General features: G+C 41.4%; 1 non-coding gene across 1 annotated transcript; it reads left to right on the top strand.

Annotated features, from left to right (window-relative positions):
* Nucleotides 1–5,098: 5,098 nt before the first annotated feature.
* LOC116374051 (U7 small nuclear RNA) lies at nucleotides 5,099–5,152 on the top strand. Its single transcript, XR_004209880.1, has one exon. It is a non-coding gene; the product is annotated as a U7 small nuclear RNA (small nuclear RNA).
* Nucleotides 5,153–16,647: the final 11,495 nt, after the last annotated feature.

Raw genomic sequence — 16,647 nt, 5'->3', positions numbered from 1 at the left:
ATAAAAGCTTAAATAAATCATTCTCTCTACTATTATTCTGACATTTCGCATTCTTAAAATAAAGTGGTGATCCTAACTGACCTAAGACAGGGAATTGTTACTTGGATTAAATGTCAAGAATTGTGAAAAACTGAGTTTAAATGAATTTGGTTAAGGTGTATGTAAACTTTCGACACTTTTGTCAAGTTGGTTTTTGATCATCCCTAAACATATATGTTTAAGTCTTGCCATAGATTTTCAAGACATTTTTTGTCAAAACTGTAACTAGGCCACTCACGAAAATTCAATGGCTCTAGGTAAACAACTCCAGTGTAAATTTGTCTTGTGTTTTAGGTTTTGAATTTGTCTTCCAGTGTCTGTTGGAAAGCAGACTGAACCAGATTTTCCTTTTTTTTAACCCAAACAATTCTCTTATCCTTGCCGATGACAAGCATACCATGATGTAGCCACCACCATGCTTGAAAATATGAAGAGTGGTACTCAGTGATGTGTTGTGTTGGATTTGCCCCAAGGACATAAAGTTAATTTCTTTCCCAAATTCTTTGCAGTTTTACTTTATTGCAAACAGGACGCATCTTTTGGAATATTTTTTATTCTGTGCAGGCTTCCTTCTTTTCACTCTGTTGTTTAGGTTTGTATTGTGGCGTAACTACAATGTTGTTAATCCATCTTCAGTTTTCTCCTATCACAGCCTTTAAACTCTGTAACTGTTTCAAGGTCACCATTGGCATCATGGGGAAATCCCTGAGCGGTTTCCTTCCTCACTGGCATCTGAGATAGGAAGGACACTTGTATCTTTGTAATGACTGGGTGTATTGATACACCATCCAAAGTGTAATGTATAACTTTACCATGCTCAAGGGGATATATTCAAAGTCTGCTTTTTTACATTTTTACCAGTCTACCAACAAGTGCCCTTAGAAAACTTCCCTGGTCTTTGCAGTTGAATCTGTGTTTGAAATTCACTGCTTGATTGCGGGACCTTACAGATAATTGTATGTGTGGGTACAGAGATGAGGTAGTCATTCCCCCCAAAAAATTGAACACTATTATTGCACACAGAGTGAGTCCATGCAACTTATTTCTGAATTGCTAAGCAAATGTTTACTCCTAAACTGATTCAGCCTTGCCTTAAAAACAGTGTACAGTAAGTGTGCATTTGTGAAAATATTTTGATGTGATATGAAAGCAAAGGGATTTATTTTTTCTAAAACCGTATCGCAATTGAGAGTCAATTTGTGTTTAGATGGAGTATTTGGCTGTTTTGGCTGCCAGAGCCAGTCTACCTCTGAAAATAACACATATAGTGCCTTCAGAAAGTATTCACACCCCTTGACTGTTGTATTACAGCCTGAATCTAAAATTGATTAAATTCAGATTTTGTGTGACTGACCTACCTACAATGCCTCATCATGTCAAAGTGGATTTATGTTTGTAGAGATTTTAGAAATTAAACTGAACAAAAAAATAAAGGCAACATTTAAAGTGTTGGTCCCATGTTCAATCAAAACATTTAAAGAATGGGTTGAAATTAAAGATCCCAGAAAGTTTTTACACACATAAAAAGCTTATTTCTGTCAAATTTGGGGCACAAATTTGTTTACATCCCTGTTAGAGAGCATTTCTCCTATGCCAAAATAATCCCTTCACCTGACAGGTGTGGCATATCAAGAAGCTGATTAGACAGCATGATCATTACACAGTTGAAACTTGTGCTGGGGACAAAAAAAGGACACTTTAAAATGTGCAGTTTTGTCACAAAACACATTGCCACAGATGTCTTATTAAGTTTTGAGGGAGCGTGCAATTGGCATTCTGACTACAGGAATGTCCACCAGAACTGTTGCCAGAGAATTTCATGTTAATTTCTCTACCATAAGTCGCCTCTAACGTTGTTTTAGAGAATTTCACATAATGTTCAACCAGCCTCACAACCACAGACCACGTGTATGGCATTGTGTTGGCGAGCTGTTTTCTGAAGTCAGTGTTGTGAACAGAGTGCCCCAAGTTGGCAGTGGGGTTATGGTATGGGCAGGCATAAGCTACGGACAACGAACACAATTGCATTTTATCTATGGCCATTTGAATGCACAGTGATACCGTGACGAGATCCTGTGGTCCATTGTTGTGCCATTCATCCGCTGCCATTACCTCATGTTTCAGCATAATAATGCACGACCGCATACTCACCAGCCATGTCACCCATTGAGCACGTTTGGGATGCTCTGGATTGACGTGTATGAAAGCATGTTCCAGTTCCCGCCAATGTCCAGCAACTTCACACAGCCACTGAAGAGGAGTGGGACAACATTCCACAGGCCACAATCAACAGCCTGATCAACTCTATGTGCATGAGATGTGTTGTGCTGCATGAGACAAGTGGTGGCACACCAGATACTGACTGGTTTTCTGATCCACGCCCCTACTTTTTTTTTAAAGGTGTCTGTGACCAAAAGATGCATATCTGTATTCCCAGTCATGTGAACTCCATAGATTAGGGCCTAATTTATTTATTTCAATTGACTGACTTCCTTATATGAACTGTAACTCAGTAACATCTTTGAAATGGTTGCATTTATATTTTTGTTCAGTATAATTAAAAAGTATTCAACAACATTGTTATGGCAAGGTTTAATCAGGTTTGGTGTAAAAAGTGTTTTATCTTTTACCAGATCTATTGTGTTATATTCTCCTACATTCCATTCACAGTTCCACAAACTTCAACATGTGTCCTTTCAAATGGTACCAAGAATATGCATATCCTTGCTTCAGGGCCTGAGCTGCAGGCAGTTAGATTTGGGTATGTAATTTTAGGTGAAAATTGGGGGAAAAGGGGCGGATCCTTAAGAGGATTTATATGGCTTTATCACAGTTGCAGCTGACAGTATTTTTAAGCTACAACATGTTTCTGGGAGCCTTCTTCCATTACACACAGGTGTTCAGAGCATGCTAGATACCTAATTAGCACAGGTGGTCGCCTCTGTCTTCCGTCTGTCTTCCTGAACATGGAGATATGACCGTGTGGGAACACTAGCCCTAACCCTATGTGTAATAATTTAACCTTTTGTTTTTTGAAGGTTTCTCGCTTATATGAAAGATACGTTTCTTATTTTTACAAGCGCGTACCGCAAGCGGTGTGTTCATGTTCAGACCTAGCATCAGGGCAAAAAATCCCCTGGAAAGAAGATACTTATAGTAATGTAGTGTATGTGGACACCTGCTCATAGAACATCTCATTCTAATATCATGGACATTAATATGGAGTTGGTCCACCTATAACAGCCTCCACTCTTCTGTTAAGGCTTTCCACTAGATGTTGGAACATTGCTGTGGCGACTTGCTTCCATTCAGCCACAAGAGCATTAGTGAGGTCGGGCACTGATTAGGCCTGGCTCGCAGTCAGCGTTGCAATTCATCCCAAAGGCGTTTGTTGAGGTTGAGGTCAGGGCTCTGTGCAGGCCAGTCAAGTTCTTCCACACCGAGCTCGACAAACCATTTCTGTATGGACCTCGCTTTGTGCACGGGGGCATGATAAAACAGGAAAGGACTTCCCCAAACTGTTTCCACAAAGTTGGACACAGAGAATTGTCTAGAATGTCATTGTATGCTGTTAAGATTTCCCTTCACTGAAACTAAGAGACCTAGCCCGAACCATGAAAAACAGTTCCAGACCATTACTCTCCTCCACCAAACATTAAAATTGGCACTATGGCACTATGCAAACGAGGACAGATGTTTTTTTACATACTATGCGCTTCAGCATTCGGCGGTCCCGTTCTGTGAGCTTGTGTGGCCTACCACTTTGCGGATGAGCTGTTGTTGCACCTAAACTTTTCCACTTCACAATAACAGCACTTACATTTGACCGGGGCAGCTCTAACAAGGAAAAAATGTGACAAACTAATTTGTTGTAAAGGTGGCATCTTATGACAGTGTCAAATTGAAAGTCACTGAGCTGTTCAGTAAGGCCATTCTACTGCCAATGTTTGTGTATGGAGATTGCATGTCTGTGTGCTCGATTGTATACTGTACCTGTCAGCAACGGGTGTGGCTGAAATCGCCAAATCCAATCATTTGAAGGGGTGTCGACATACTTTTGTATATATAGTGTACCATCATCAGTAGGTGGTAAAGGTCGTTAGCATCTATGAATTTGGTACTGTATGTTTAGCGTAGCATGGCGATACTATCTTCGCTCTCGATTCGGCCAAACATCTATCTTCTAAAATGTCTGTGTCAACTTGCACGTTGTTCATTTGAATTTACAAAATGCTCCATTATTAAAATAAATCCATGTGCTGATCCATGAAGTAATCCAACAATGTATATGCCGCCATCTCTACTTCAAATCTTCTCACATTGATAGACACACCTGTCTCAATTAAAGTGAGAAGATTTGAAATGGACAAGACGGCGGTGTACACATTGTTGGATTCATTCAGAGAGAATTACTGTAATGTGCAGTAAGTGATGACATTACACGGCTGAGACAATTAGTTGCGATCTGCAGTGGTGAGTGAAACCTGATCACACCACTCTAGCTTGCAGAGTGTAGAGTCAACAACGTGTGTCATTGTTCTGAATGGATATCAGCCGGTTAGCCTTCTATTATGACTCAACTCACTCTGACTTCACCTATATGTTTAGAACACCCACATGAAAAAATACTACAATTTACTATAGAATCCTACAATACTTAACTATAGAATTCTATACTAAACTGTAGTATACTCTACAATACTCGGTCATGTGTAGTACTTACTAAAACATTTTGTAGTATATGGTAGAATACTATAGTAAATAATAGTGTTATCTGCAACAACAAAAAACAGTGTAATAAATACAACGGTAATGTCAACAAAAATAATACAGTCCACAAAAACACTATACTTTTTAAACTACAGTAAATACCTCAGGATTTAATTTGCGTATACCCTGCCCTTTCCCTTCCCCCATAGCCCAATTTGTGCCACCTATAAGTGAGAAACCTACATGCCAAGTATAGATTGTATATTGTGTTCCCTACAGGTTATAGAAAAGAGCAGTAGTGCCAAACTATTCATTCAGACCCCAGTCCTACCTACATACAGATTATACAAAATGTGCTCTTTTAGTATTTCTCTAGTAAGTTTCCTCAATGAGAAAGGCTCCACTTATATGTCAAAGATAATAACACAAAAACAGTATAGTAAATACTGTCCTACAGTAATGTCCTCAAAAACACTACAGTAAATACTACAGTACACTACATTTCGCAAAAACACTCCAGTAAATACTACAGTCCACAAAAACACTACAGTAAATAATACAGTAAACTATCATCTGCAAAAAACACAACATTAATTAGTATAGTAAATACTATAGTTTTCTTTTACTACAAGAATTATACTAAAGTTAACTGGCACGACAAATCCTTTCCCCCTCAGGAGACTGAAAAGAGTAGGCATGGGTCCCCAGATCCTCAAAACGTTATTCAGCTGCATCATCGAGAGCATCCTGACCGGTTGCATCACTGCCTGGTTTTAAACTGCTGCTACTCTCTGCTTATCACTTTATTCCTACCTACAGGTACAAACTACCTCGACTAACCTGTACTCTGCAAATTGACTCGGTACCGGTACCCTCTGTATATAGTCTCGGTATTGTTATTTTGTGTTACATTTTATTTTTTACTTTATTTAGTAAATATTTTCTTAACTCTATTTCTTGAACTGCATTGTTGGTAAGGGCTTGTAGTAAGCATTTCACGATAAGGTCTATACACCTGTTGTATTCGGCGCATGTGACAAAAGTATTTGATCCCCTGCTGATTTTGTACGTTTGCCCACTGACAAAGAAATGATCAGTTTATAATTTTAATGGTAGGTTTATTTGAACAGTGAGAGACAGAATAACAACAACAAAAATCCAGAAAAACGCATGTCAAAAATGTTATATATTTATTTGCATTTTAATGAGGGAAATAAGTATTTGACCCCCTCTTAATCAGAAAGATTTCTGGCTCCCAGGTGTCTTTTATACAGGTAACGAGCTGAGATTAGGAGCACACTCTTAAAGGGAGTGCTCCTAATTTCAGCTTGTTACCTGTATAAAAGACACCTGTCCACAGAAGCAATCAATCAATCAGATTCCAAACTCTCCACCATGGCCAAGACCAAAGAGCTCTCCAAGGATGTCAGGGACAAGATTGTAGACCTACACAAGGCTGGAATGGGCTACAAGACCCTCCCCAAGCAGCTTGGTGAGAAGGTGATAACAGTTGGTGTGATTATTCGCAAATGGAAGAAACACAAAATACCTGTCAATCTCCCTCGGCCTGGGGCTCCATGCAAGATCTCACCTCGTGGAGTTGCAATGATCATGAGAACGGTGAGGAATCAGCCCAGAACTACACAGGAGGATCTTGTCAATGATCTCAAGGCAGCTGGGACCATAGTCACCAAGAAAACAATTGGTAACAAACTATGCCATGAAGGACTGAAATCCTGCAGCGCCCGCAAGGTCCCCCTGCCCAAGAAAGCACATATACATGCCCATCTGAAGTATGCCAATGAACATCTGAATGATTCAGAGGACAACTGGGTGAAAGTGTTGTGGTCAGATGAGTCCAAAATGGAGCTCTTTGGCATCAACTCAACTCGTCGTGTTTGGAGGAGGAGGAATGCTGCCTATGACCCCAAGAACACCATCCCCACCGTCAAACATGGAGGTGGAAACATTATGCTTTGGGGGTGTTTTCTGCTAAGGGGACAGGACAACTTCACCTCAACAAAGGGACGATGGTAGGGGCCATGTATCGTCAAATCTTGGGTGAGAACCTCCTTCCCTCAGCCAGGGCATTGAAAATGGGTCGTGGATGGGTATTCCAGCATGACAATAACCCAAAACACATGGCCAAGGCAACAAAGGAGTGGCTCAAGAAGAAGCGTATTAAGGTCCTGGAGTGGCCTAGCCAGTCTCCAGACCTTAGTCCCATAGAAAATCTGTGGAGGGAGCTGAAGGTTTGAGTTGCCAAACGTCAGCCTCGAAACCTTAATGACTTGGAGAAGATCTGCAAAGAGGAGATGGGACAAAATCCCTCCTGAGATGTGTGCAAACCTGGTGGCTAACTACAAGAAACGTCTGACCTCTGTGATTGCCAACAAGGGTTTTGCCACCAAGTACTAAGTCATGTTTTCAAATACTTATTTCCCTCATTAAAATGCAAATCAATTTATCACATTTTTCACATGCGTTTTTCTGGATTTTTTGGTTGTTATTCTGTCTCTCACTGTTCAAATAAACCTACCATTAAAATTATAGACTGATAATTTCTTTGTCAGTGGGCAAATGTACAAAATCAGCAGGGGATCAAATACTTTTTTCCCTCACTGTATATTACAGTAAATACTACAGTAAATAATACAGTGAAGTCCACAAAAACACTACAGTGAATACTATAGCATTTATACCTTAGTATACTATAGTATTAATTTCATGTGGGCACAAAGGAAAGTCATTATTACAATCACATGTAAACACAGACAGTTGGACTGAACCTCTCTCCCCACCCCTCTCTCTCTCTCTCTCTCTCCCTTTCTCTCTCTTATTTACTTGGTTTAAAGGAAATGCAAATCACTTAAAAGTTTGTCTAAAACCAAACAGAATCCTCTGCAACAGCAATACAGGTACTATTTGTAAATGGAAGTTGGAACTCTTGGATCTAGAATTCATTGCACGTTCTAATTTCAGACATTATATCTGTGCTCTTTCCAGCTGAAGAATTTGCCTGCTCAGCCACTGACAGGATATTACATCAGTGTTGGCAGTTTTGCAGCAGATGGGGGGACTATAGTCGGATGCTTTGTAACCCCTCCCTTAGCCTTGGCTAGGAAACCAGGGTGTGAAGTGAGGAGAACACACTGAGAGGTCAGATCTGTGTGTACAGTTCATAGCCCTTTTACTCTGAATGAAGTGATACACAACAAAGCTAAGGAATAGCCTACTGTAGATAAACATCTGGTGACCTGCAGAAGACGGCGCTGGTAACAAGGCTAGTGAATCTAAACACTCTTATTAGATCCAAGATTTTATTTATTTATTTTTTATTTTACCTTTATTTAACCAGGTAGGCAAGTTGAGAACAAGTTCTCATTTACAATTGCGACCTGGCCAAGATAAAGCAAAGCAGTTCGACAGATAAAACGACACAGAGTTACACATGGAGTAAAAAACAAACATACAGTCAATAATGCAGTATAAACAAGTCTATATACAATGTGAGCAAATGAGGTGAGAAGGGAGGTAAAGGCAAAAAAAGGCCATGATGGCAAAGTAAATACAATATAGCAAGTAAAATACTGGAATGGTAGTTTTGCAATGGAAGAATGTGCAAAGTAGAAATAAAAAAATAATGGGGTGCAAAGGAGCAAAATAAATAAATAAATAAAAATTAAATACAGTTGGGAAAGAGGTAGTTGTTTGGGCTAAATTTTAGGTGGGCTATGTACAGGTGCAGTAATCTGTGAGCTGCTCTGACAGTTGGTGCTTAAAGCTAGTGAGGGAGATAAGTGTTTCCAGTTTCAGAGATTTTTGTAGTTCGTTCCAGTCATTGGCAGCAGAGAACTGGAAGGAGAGGCGGCCAAAGAAAGAATTGGTCTTGGGGGTGACTAGAGAGATATACCTGCTGGAGCGTGTGCTACAGGTGGGAGATGCTATGGTGACCAGCGAGCTGAGATAAGGGGGGACTTTACCTAGCAGGGTCTTGTAGATGACATGGAGCCAGTGGGTTTGGCGACGAGTATGAAGCGAGGGCCAGCCAACGAGAGCGTACAGGTCGCAATGGTGGGTAGTATATGGGGCTTTGGTGATAAAACGGATTGCACTGTGATAGACTGCATCCAATTTGTTGAGTAGGGTATTGGAGGCTATTTTGTAAATGACATCGCCAAAGTCGAGGATTGGTAGGATGGTCAGTTTTACAAGGGTATGTTTGGCAGCATGAGTGAAGGATGCTTTGTTGCGAAATAGGAAGCCAATTCTAGATTTAACTTTGGATTGGAGATGTTTGATATGGGTCTGGAAGGAGAGTTTACAGTCTAACCAGACACCTAAGTATTTGTAGTTGTCCACGTATTCTAAGTCAGAGCCGTCCAGAGTAGTGATGTTGGACAGGCGGGTAGGTGCAGGTAGCGATCGGTTGAAGAGCATGCATTTAGTTTTACTTGTATTTAAGAGCAATTGGAGGCCACGGAAGGAGAGTTGTATGGCATTGAAGCTTGCCTGGAGGGTTGTTAACACAGTGTCCAAAGAAGGGCCGGAAGTATACAGAATGGTGTCGTCTGCGTATAGGTGGATCAGGGACTCACCAGCAGCAAGAGCGACCTCATTGATGTATACAGAGAAGAGAGTCGGTCCAAGAATTGAACCCTGTGGCACCCCCATAGAGACTGCCAGAGGTCCGGACAGCAGACCCTCCGACTTGACACACTGAACTCTATCAGAGAAGTAGTTGCTGAACCAGGCGAGGCAATCATTTGAGAAACCAAGGCTGTCGAGTCTGCCGATGAGGATATGGTGATTGACAGAGTCGAAAGCCTTGGCCAGATCAATGAATACGGCTGCACAGTAATGTTTCTTATCGATGGCGGTTAAGATATCGTTTAGGACCTTGAGCGTGGCTGAGGTGCACCCATGACCAGCTCTGAAACCAGATTGCATAGCAGAGAAGGTATGGTGAGATTCGAAATGGTCGGTAATCTGTTTGTTGACTTGGCTTTCGAAGACCTTAGAAAGGCACGGTAGGATAGATATAGGTCTGTAGCAGTTTGGGTCAAGAGTGTCCCCCCCTTTGAAGAGGGGGATGACCGCAGCTGCTTTCCAATCTTTGGGAATCTCAGACGACACGAAAGAGAGGTTGAACAGGCTAGTAATAGGGGTGGCAACAATTTCGGCAGATAATTTTAGAAAGAAAGGGTCCAGATTGTCTAGCCCGGCTGATTTGTAGGGGTCCAGATTTTGCAGCTCTTTCAGAACATCAGCTGAATGGATTTGGGAGAAGGAGAAATGGGGAAGGCTTGGGCGAGTTGCTGTTGGGGGTGCAGTGCTGTTGTCCGGGGTAGGAGTAGCCAGGTGGAAAGCATGGCCAGCCGTAGAAAAATGCTTATTGAAATTCTCAATTATGGTGGATTTATCAGTGGTGACAGTGTTTCCTATCTTCAGTGCAGTGGGCAGCTGGGAGGAGGTGTTCTTATTCTCCATGGACTTTACAGTGTCCCAGAACTTTTTTGAGTTAGTGTTGCAGGAAGCAAATTTCTGCTTGAAAAAGCTAGCCTTGGCTTTTCTAACTGCCTGTGTATAATGATTTCTAGCTTCCCTGAACAGCTGCATATCACGGGGGCTGTTCGATGCTAATGCAGAACGCCATAGGATGTTTTTGTGTTGGTTAAGGGCAGTCAGGTCTGGGGAGAACCAAGGGCTATATCTGTTCCTGGTTCTAAATTTCTTGAATGGGGCATGTTTATTTAAGATGGTTAGGAAGGCATTTTTAAAAAATATCCAGGCATCCTCTACTGACGGGATGAGATCAATATCCTTCCAGGATACCCCGGCCAGGTCGATTAGAAAGGCCTGCTCGCAGAAGTGTTTCAGGGAGCGTTTTACAGTGATGAGTGGAGGTCGTTTGACCGCTGACCCATTACGGATGCAGGCAATGAGGCAGTGATCGCTGAGATCTTGGTTGAAGACAGCAGAGGTGTATTTAGAGGGGAAGTTGGTTAGGATGATATCTATGAGGGTGCCCGTGTTTAAGGTTTTGGGGAGGTACCTGGTAGGTTCATTGATTACTTGTGTGAGATTGAGGGCATCAAGTTTAGATTGTAGGATGGCTGGGGTGTTAAGCATGTTCCAGTTTAGGTCGCCTAGCAGCACGAACTCTGAAGATAGATGGGGGGCAATCAGTTCACATATGGTGTCCAGAGCACAGCTGGGGGCAGAGGGTGGTCTATAGCAGGCGGCAACGGTGAGAGACTTGTTTTTAGAGAGGTGGATTTTTAAAAGTAGAAGTTCAAATTGTTTGGGTACAGACCTGGATAGTAGGACAGAACTCTGCAGGCTATCTTTGCAGTAGATTGCAACACCGCCCCCTTTGGCAGTTCTATCTTGTCTGAAAATGTTGTAGTTTGGAATTAAAACTTCAGAATTTTTGGTGGTCTTCCTAAGCCAGGATTCAGACACAGCTAGAACATCCGGGTTGGCAGAGTGTGCTAAAGCAGTGAATAGAACAAACTTAGGGAGGAGGCTTCTAATGTTAACATGCATGAAACCAAGGCTATTACGGTTACAGAAGTCGTCAAAAGAGAGCGCCTGGGGAATAGGAGTGGAGCTAGGCACTGCAGGGCCTGGATTCACCTCTACATCGCCAGAGGAACATAGGAGGAGTAGAATAAGGGTACGGCTAAAAGCTATGAGAATTGGTCGTCTAGAACGTCTGGAACATAGAGTAAAAGGAGGTTTCTGGGGGCGATAAAATAGCATCAAGGTATAATGTACAGACAAATGTATGGCAGGATGTGAATACAGTGGAGGTAAACCTAGGTATTGAGTGATGAAGAGAGAGATATTGTCTCTAGAAACATCGTTGAAACCAGGAGATGTCATTGCATGTGTGGGTGGTGGAACTAATAGGTTGGATAAGGTATAGTGAGCAGGACTAGAGGCTCTACAGTGAAATAAGCCAATAAACACTAACCAGAACAGAAATGGACAAGACATATTGACATTAAGGATAGGCATGCTTAGTCGAGTGATCAAAAGGGTCCGGTGAGTGGAGAGGTTGGTTGGTGATTTAGACAGCTAGCCAGGGCATCGGTAGCAAGCTAGCATAGGATGGAGGTCTGTTAGCCACCCCTTACGTTCCGTCAGTAGATTAGTGGGGTTCCGTGTGGTAGAGGGGATTAATCCAAATCACACAACAACAACAAAAATAAAAACAATAGATATAGTTATAGAGGCCCAAGAAGAAAATATAATAATAATAATTTAAAAAATAATTTAAAAAAAAATAATAATAAAAAAAAATTGTCCGATTGTCTATTCAGATAGCAGCCGGTAAGACAGCTAACGGTTAGCAGGCCGCAGATGGGCGTTCAGGTAACGTCGCGACGGAGGAGCCGGCCGAATAACTCCTTCGGGTAGATAACGTCGGCAGTCCAGTTGTGAAGGCCCGGTGGGGCTCCGCGAAGGCAGTAAAACGGGTCCGGATAGGTGACTGCAGCCCAGGTGTGATTGATGGAACTCAGGAGTGATTGACGGAGCTTGCTAGCTCCGATGGTCACACGGATAGCAGCTAGCTAGCTGTGAGATCCGGGTATGAATGTCCAGGGACATGGAGAGAAAAAAGATGCACCACTGACTCTGTGCACACATATTGCTGCTGCACATAATCTTTGGTTGTCTACAACAACACAACAAGCTGAGCTGTGTTTCCCCCTGGATATAATTTCATCTACTGCCACTAAATCTCTGGCCAAACAATGATCTCTGTAGTTTACCATAAGGATCACCATATCTTGTCAAGGATGGACACCACTATTCTCAACTGTTTTTTTCCCCTCTGGAGGTCATCTTCTGCAGGCTATATAAATCAAAATCAAGAAATATTAACATATGTATTTTTTAAGACTAACAGGGTATATTACTTCCTTTTGCTCGTTTTGTTCCATTCTTTGATTTCACTATTTTCTATTCATTGTCACGCACTTCACTTGCCGCACTTTCAGATTCAAACACAGTCGCCATTTCCTCGACCAACCGAATCTTGGAAGTTTTTCCATCACCTGCAGTAATGACTGATGACTGCTGAGATGAAGTTGAGTCGAGAGGGAAGTGAGGTGAGAAAGGTGGGCGTCAAGTGCAAAAACAGGGATACGTGCTCCAGTACTTCAGAGATGGAACTTGTTGAGAGTGAGGTTGAAGTACCTGCGGCAAAGATCGCAGAGTTTGGGCCTTGTCCCAAGGATGATAAGGATGATTTTGACCCAGTGGGAGTGAGATTTGTAGAGAGAATGAATCCTTGTTGTTTGGTTGATCCATATGCAGTGTCAGGTTGGGTGGAGGAGAGATTGGGGACTGTTGAGTTGGTAAAGGTAACTTGGAATGGACTCTTGATGATTTATTGCGTTTCCTCCGCACAGGGGGAGAGGGCGCTCCGGATTATGAGATTAGGGACAAGAATTGTGACTTGCTTTTCTCTCCGGAGCAGGGTGCCGTTAAAAAGAGGGATAACGGGGGTGGCATTAAATGTTGAGGGGAAGCAGTTGAAATGAAATATTCCCGGTGTCTGTGACGCCCACCGCTGGATGAGATGTAGATCCGGTGGGGAAACGGAAAAGGCATTATCTGTCATGCTGAGTTTTGATGCAGAGTCATTACCAGATAAGATCAAGTAAGGAAGTGTCAGTTATCCCGGGAGAGTTTACAGTATGTCCCAAAAATATTACAGTGTTTTAGGTGTCAAGGTTATGGGCATATTGCAGCAGTGTGTAAGTGGGAGATGCCTAGATGTGAGAAGTGTGCAGGTGGACATGATATGAAGGAATGTGTGGTATTGGTGTAGACAGTGATGAAGAAAGGTGTGGTATCGGTGTAGAGAGTTATGTGTGTTAGTTGTCGGGGTGATTATGGGGCTGGAGATCGGAGGTGTCCGGTGAGAGAAAGGCAGATTGAGGTTTCCAGGGTTAGAGTAGTACAGAAAGTGTTGTATGATAAAGCAGTGGAGAGAGTAGTAGATGAAGATGGGTACAGGGTGAGGGATCCTGAGAGGATTCCTGTGAGTAGGCAGAGATCAAGAGAGAGAGAGAGTGATGGGAAGAATATGTGCTTCAGTAAGGTGGGCTTTTTAGCATTTATAGCCATGTCAACTGTCAACTGTCAACTGTACTGTAGAAATGAATCTAAAGTCACTAAAAATAGAGATTGTAGTGGCAGTGGCAGAGAAGTACTTGGAATGTCGAGGATTTACTGCTGAATAGCTACAGGGGGTGTTGAGTGGCAGTGATATGCCCTCTCAGACATTGGTCTGGAGTAGGACTAGGTAGGCTTAAATAATGGGATGGGTGTTTGTTTTTTAGAAGGCTAATAGGTGGTAGGGTACATTTCCTTTTTCCTAATTTTGTATTTTGTATCTTAGAATAATGTATGTCAGCCGTGAATGGCCTCACACACCAGTACAGCAGGTGGCGATGTATGCGCCTAAAGTCGGATGTGATCCCCCAACCAAATCCCAAAGAAGAAGAAATCGCATAGCCTACAGTCGCAAAGGCCTGCAATTTGCGTGCAGCAAATACCAAATAGATTATCGATGAAATGTGTTGAAAAGCAGAGAAACCCAGTCAGGCATATCGTAATAGGAATATTTAAAAATATAATCGCTGATAAACAGTTTGGAAAACAAATTATAATTTGCTGTAAAGAGAAGAAAAATGAAAATAGCCAAATTTGTCTTTTAATTATCAAAATTATCAATTTAATTAAGCGAAATGTATCTTATTAGCACCAGCGGATATCATTGGTGAGTGTACATATTCACTGTCTTTATCATTGGGTCAGTGCCACTTTTGTTTGTTTTTTGTATTTGTGTCTCCCCTTTTCGTATAGGCCTAATACATTATATATACAAAAGTATGTGGACACCTCTCAAATTAGTGGATTCGGCTATTTCAGCCACCAATTGCTGACAAGTGTATAACATCAAGCACACAGCCATGTAATCGCCACAGACAAACATTGGCAGTAGAATAGCCTTACTCAAGAGCTCTGTGACTATCAACGTGGTACTGTCATGCACTTTTACTTTCTTCTCCAACACTCTTTTTTTGCATTATTTAAACCAAATTGAACATGTTTAATTTTATTTGAGGCCAAATTGGTTTTATTGAGTTAAAATAAGCGTTCATTCAGTATTGTTGTAATTGTCATTATTACAAAAAATAATAATAAATCGTCCGATTAATCGGTATCGGCTTTTATTGGTCCTCCAATAATCGATATTGGTATCGACGTTGAAAAGTCATAATCGGTCAACCTCTAATACATACACACATACAGTACCAGTCAAAAGTTGACACACCTACTCATTAAAAGGGTTTTTCTTAATTTTTTACTATTTTGTGTTAAGACATCAAAACTATAAAATAACACATATGGAATCATGTAGAAAATCTAAGTGTTTAATCAAAATATTTTTTATATTCTTCAAAGTAGCCACCTTTTGCCATGACAGCTTTGCACACTCTTGGCATTCTTCAGCTTCAGGAGGTAGTCACCTGGAATGCATTTCAATTAACATGTGTGCCTTGTTAAAAGTAAATTTGCGGAATTTCTTTCCTTCTCAATGCATTTAAGACAATCAGTTGTGTTGTGACAAGGGGTGGTATACAGAAGATAGCCCTATTTGGTAAAAGACCAAGTCCATATTATGGCAAGAACAGCTCAAATAAACTAAGAGAAATGACAGTCCATCATTACTTTAAGACATGAAGGTCAGTTATTCCAGGAGATTAAGAACTTTGAAAGCACAAATAAATGCTTCATAGAGTTCAAGTAACAGACTAATCTCAACATCAGCTGTTCAGAGGAGACTGTTTTTTATTAGGCCTTCATGGTCTAAATTGCTGCAAAAAAAACTACTAAAGGACACCAATAATAAGAAGAGACTTGCTTGGGCCAAGAAACACGAGCAATGGACATTTAGACCGGTGGAAATCGGTCCAAATTAGATTTTTGGTAGGTGAATAGATGATCTCTGCATGTGTGGTTCCCACCGTGAAGCATGGAGGTGTGATGATGCTTTGCTGGTGACACCGATTTGTTTAGAATTCAAGGCACACTTACCCAGCATGGCTACCACATCATTCTGCAGTGATACGCCATCCCATGTGGTTTAGGCTTAGTGGGACTATCATTTGTTTTTCAACAGGACAATGACTCAACACACCTCCAGTCTGTGTAAGGGTTATTTGGCCAAGGAGAGTGATGGAGTGCTGCAGCAGATGATCTGGCCTCCACAATCAGCCGACCTCAACCCATTTGAGATGGTTTGGGATGGACCACAGAGTGAAAGAAAAGCAGCCAACAAGTGCTCAGCATGTGTAGGAACTCCTTCAAGACTGTTGGAAAAGCATTCCAGGTATATATATATATATATATATATATATATATATATATATATATATATATATATATATATATACATTCCTTCGGAAATGATTCCGGAAAGTTTTCAGCCCCCTTACCACATTTTGGTAGGTTACATTGATTATAGTTTCCCACCCCATCAATCTACACATAATGACAAAGCAAAAACAGGATTTTCAAAATGTTTGCTAATTTATTAAAAATAAACAACTGAATCATCATATAACATACGTATTCAGACCCTTTTACTCTCCTTTGTTGAAGCACCTTTGGCAGCGATTACAGCCTCGAGTCTTCTTGGGTATGACACTACAAGCTTGGCACACCTGTATTTTGTGAGTTTCTCCTATTCTTCTCAGAAGATCCTCTCAAGCTCTGTCAGGTTGGATGGGGAGTGTTGATGCACAGCTATTTTCAGGTCTCTCCAGAGATGTTTGATCGGGCTCTGGCTGGGCCACTCAAGGAGGTTCAGAG

Source organism: Oncorhynchus kisutch, linkage group LG4 (genome assembly GCF_002021735.2).
Source record: "Oncorhynchus kisutch isolate 150728-3 linkage group LG4, Okis_V2, whole genome shotgun sequence".
In the NCBI taxonomy this organism is placed as follows: Eukaryota; Metazoa; Chordata; class Actinopteri; order Salmoniformes; family Salmonidae; genus Oncorhynchus; species Oncorhynchus kisutch.
Note: the sequence above shows the minus strand (reverse complement) of the source record. Positions and strands in the feature narration are given on the sequence as shown.